Source organism: Somniosus microcephalus, chromosome 7 (genome assembly GCF_052327205.1).
Source record: "Somniosus microcephalus isolate GS21.2 chromosome 7, FLI_Smic_1.0, whole genome shotgun sequence".
Taxonomy (NCBI): Eukaryota; Metazoa; Chordata; class Chondrichthyes; order Squaliformes; family Somniosidae; genus Somniosus; species Somniosus microcephalus.
The window spans coordinates 92833115-92838224 of record NC_140993.1 but is presented as its reverse complement, the minus strand read 5'-3'; positions in this window follow the sequence as shown (position 1 = coordinate 92838224).

Here is a 5110-nt window from a genome sequence, read left to right as displayed (position 1 = left end):
CCCCCACCCTCTCTCTCTCCCCTCCTCCACCCTCTCTCTCTCCCCTCCCCCCACCCTCTCTCTCTCCCCTCCCCCCACCCTCTGTCTCTCCCCTCCCGCCACCCTCTCTCTCGCCCCTCCCCCCACCCTCTCTCTCTCCCGTCCCCCCACCCTCTCTCTCTCCCCGCTGAAGGAAAGTGCCATACTTTTGAGCCAGGAAATAACGTCTACATAAAAATCTTTAAGCGAAAGAATAGCCTTCAACCCAGATTTGAGGGACCCTTCTAAGTACTCCTGACCACAAACACCGCTGTAAAAGTAAAGGAGCGACCAACATGGATACACGTGTCCCATTGTAAGAAGGCATCAGTTGGAGACGATACACTGCCAAGTTGAACTGGATTTGGACTCTAATAAGACTGTTCCCTTTGTTAACGATAATTGAAACTGCCATATGGATTTACCCAGATCCCCTGAAGGGCAAACCATGCACAGAAGAATGTGTAATTTTAAACAGTAATCTCTTTTATATTATATGCTATAACGAGACTATGAAGGTTCAGCTTCAGGATCACACTATGCAAGTACCCCCGTATCAACCCCTGAGTCTTAGGATTAGGCAGGATAAGATAGTAGAAGAAGATAGTGGACAGAAGCTTGATAAGCTATGGGTTACATGTCCCGATACTGTGTTACCAAGTGAAAGAACTACGAATGAAGGAGTTATCTGTAGTGGTAATTCCAAGGGAGGACCGGCACTGACAGCCAGGCCAATGTTTTGCAACAATCCAGTTACACAGCCCTTCGTTTCAACATTAGCCACTCAGAAAAGAAAACCTAATAGGAAAGGTAAGAAACAGGGAAGAAGAGGTAGAAGGCTGTTAAACAAACATGACTACCATCATGTTAATACTTTTGCATACATGAGTTACTTGTATGCTAAAAGACAGAACCTTACTAAATGCTGGGTATGCAGTCACATCCCTATACATGCAGAGGGTGGGTGGTTATTACAATCTAATACTACCTGGAATAATGAGGACACAGTACAAACCCAAAATAGCTTAAATTCAGATCTACTGGAAAATGAGTGGAAGGGAGCAGGATATAACCCCACGAAATTCAAAGGATGGTTTCATCCCCAATATGATAATCAAAGAAATCCAGAAAGTTTAATAGTCACCTCAAGGGGGCGCTAAAAAAAAAATACAAAAGGAAAGGTCTGCCTGGAAAACAACGATGGGGAAGGATTGATGTCGGATGGAGCGAGTGCAAATGTAATTACACTTTGACCAAACCACTACTAAACCACCAGGTGCAGTTGAATGGCCCTATCAGGTCAATGGAACTATTTTAGTTATTATTTAGAGGTCCCCTGGGGGGTTAGAGATCCACTGGGTGAATTAGGATTGATAGCACCAGATATGGAAACAAATTTTGAAGCTATATTAATAGTTATTTTATCTGTGGGCATAGAGCTTACCTTGGTTTCAAGTTTTGGACGTGATGATGGAAGAATATGAGAATATTGATGGAGATACTTTGAAATGGTGGGTGTTTGTGGTTTGTTGTGTTGTAGGGGGTTTGTTAGAATTCCGGTAGGTTGTCCTTTGTAATGTGTGGGGAAGGTTTTTATTTTGTGTGGAAATATAGAAGATCATTCAGATAGTTATGTGTCAGGCTTGCAAGTAGATTGGGATAGTTGACATGGGTTAAACGTTTATCGTATTGGTTTAGTTGATGCAATACTGTTGGAACAACGGCCAGAACAGAATGTGCTAGGGTACCAAAACCCGCTCCCAAGGTGCAGCCTGTAACTGAACAATGTAAGAGGAATAGGAGTAAGTCTGTGGTGACAGATGTCTTTGTGTATGTAGCAATGATTAACTATGGTGAACCTACAGGAATGTGACAAGATGTTCTATTCATTGTTCTTGTGCATGAAACGGTTTGATGTATGATAATGATAGTGTCAATCAGGAGTTGTTTACTTCACTGTAATAAATATAGAGTCCAAATTCGTGCTTGTTGAAGTTGTTGCCTCAGCCATTGACTGAGACATGCTTCCCTTGTTGCACCAAGTAAAACATTAAAGTGTTACTTTTCTGACGGAACCCGGTGTCTAGAGTCTTACTCGGAGTCAAGATTTCGACAAGGAGCAAGGATGTCTTACTACCAGTTATACAGGGCTTTGGTGAGACCACACCTGGAGTAGTGTGTGCAGTTTTGGTCTCCTTACCTAAGAAAGGATATACTTGCCATAGAGGGAGTGCAGTGAAGGTTCACCAGACTGATTCCTGGGATGGCAGAACTCGTAAGAGGAGAGATTGGGTCGAGTAGGCCTGTATTCACTAGAGTTTAGAAGAATGAGAGGGGATCTCATTGAAACGTATAAAATTCTGACAGGGCTAGACAGACTGGATGCAGGGAGGATGCTTCCCCTGGCTGGGGGGTCTAGAACGAGGAGTCATAGTCTCAGGATACAGGGTAGGATATTTAGGACTGAGATGAGGAGAAATTTCTTCACTCAGAGGGTTGGTGAACCTATGAATTCTCTACCACAGAAGGCTGTGGAGGCCAAGTCACTGAATATATTTAAGAAGGCAGATAGATAGATTTCTAGACACAAAAGGCATCAAGGGGTATGGGGAGAGAGCAGGAATATGGTATTGAGATAGAGGATCAGCCATGACCATGTTGAATGGCGGAGCAGGCTCAAAGGGCCTACTCCTGCTCCTGCTCCTAAGTTTCTATGCTTGTTTAGTTTTGATACCAATTTCTACCCATATCACAAAATGGAGCCCTTAATACAAGATGGAATCCGAACCCAATCTCACATAGCATAGCTTCTTGAACAGTACTTCTTTACATTTTTCTACATTGAACTGCATTTGCCATCTATCTACCAATCCTCCTAGCCTACTCATGTCCTGCTGCAGGTTTTTCAGAATCTTTGCCACAATTCGATGTCATAGTGAATTTTCAATATTGTTCCATGAATGCTTAAGTCTAGATCATTTATGTAGAGAGTATATAATAGCCCCAAAACAGACTCCTATGGAACACAATTCATCACATCTTTCCATTCTGAGAAATTTCTTTTATTTCTATCTTTTGGTTTCTGCTCTCCAACCATCTCTATCATGTGCCACAAGAACTAATTGTGCTTTCCCTTAATTTCATCTGCCACTATCTGTGGCCATAACTCTCTTAATGTTGTACCTATTCAAATACTTTTTGAAAATCCATATAAGCCACACCCAATAGTGTAGAAATATGGCAATAATTGACAGGAAGTCAATGCCCCAGAGTTATGGCAGACAATTGGAAAAATCCCCAAGCAGAACTTCTAGCCCCAATTTTTCCTAACTCTTCAACTTTTGTGATTTGTTTACTGTGACCATTTATGCCCTATAGCCCTTGACCCTTCACCTGAGTTACTCAATAAAAAAAAAATCAAAAGAAATGTTAAAATTTTGATAAGATAGCTATTCAGGTTGTTTTTCAGTGTTCGCCTGGATTTTCTCTTTAGTATTTTTTTGTTGCAAGTTATCTCCCTTTCTTCTTCTCCTGATATTATTAATCACTGGCTGGGCTACAATTCAATGGGCATCAAGCACCCTGTAGTACTTTGCCCAAGTTGTCATTATTTATGTATGTGGCTTGACAGTAAATGTCAACAGATAATTCCATTGTGGTGGGCATCTCAGCCAAGCCTAATCCTGCCCGCACCCCATATTCACATGTGTACATAATCCAGTAGTGGTTTCTGATAGCATCAGGAATAGGCACTTTGGTTGATTTTCCTTTTTCAGAGTTAGTGAAACTAATTAAACGACCTTACTGTACTAGCACAATTAGCAAAATACTGCGGAATGCTGGAAATCTGAAATAACAGAAAATGCTGGGAACACTCAGCGAGTCAGGCAGCATCGGTGAAGAGAGAAACAGAGCACTAACGTTTCTACTAATTCGATACAAATTAAACTACGGACTTTACTGATTTTCATGGCTAGGTACACATTCACAAATTCACTGAGTTGTCAGTAGAGCTATCAGTATTTTTTTTAAATTACGAATCCTTGACCTCTACTTGACTGATATATTGAATACAGTGAAGATTGTGGCAGTACATTTCTTGTTGGCACTAGCCAGATGGTCTTTTCCAGTCCTGTGCATTCCTTTGTTCATATGTTCCTATTTTGGGTGTCTGTAATTTCCCTTCAGCACTGAGTAAACCTGGCTGCTTAATGGTATAATGAATATGATGCCACCATATGAGATTTTATAAATTTGACTGGTTCGTGTTGAGCTTCGTGCCTCAAGCAAGAATTCAGCTGTATTGGCCAGCAGGCCCAAAAAGATTTTTCATCTATTAAAATTTTATTAAAAATTACCCTGATTTTAAAGAAAGTGACAAAATCACAAGTTTGAGCATAAAGAAATGGACACTGATACTGTACAGCAAGAATGGGGTGAAAATAACTTAACAAATACCTCTCTGTCGTGAATAACAACATTTATACTGCTATCGGGTTTTGAAATCAAATAACGGATTAGTGGGAGATACTTCCAAAACCAGCTGGAAAAAGCAGGTGACGCTGTCACAGTATTTGAAATGTAATTTGAAATATACAAATGGAAAATAAAGGAAGAGCCCAGTTATCATAAAAATCAGTATGTAGATATATTTGATCTTGGGAATCTGTACTAATGGTGTCATAATGAAGAAACTGCCTGCCACCATATGAACTGGAACTAGCAAGAATACCTGTGGGGGAAAAAAAGTCAATAAAACATAGCCCAGCTAAATAAAAAAAAGTTTAATTGTTTGATAGCAATATTAATTGAATCTAGTATCAATTTGGCTATAATATCTTTTATTAGTGACTTCATTATGGCATTGACTTTTAAAAGTTAGTCATTTCTGTCTGTCTTCTTTTGGTCCTCCTATCTCATGTGCCACAGATGCCATTTTTAGTTGTATGTTTTCAAAGCTTGTGGTCATACTGAGAATTTCATAGCATCCAATCCACCATTGAATGGCTTCCAACATCACTTTAGGACCAGCAAGGAGAAGAATTGCATAGAATTATATAGAAAATTACAACACGGAATCAGGCTGTTCAGC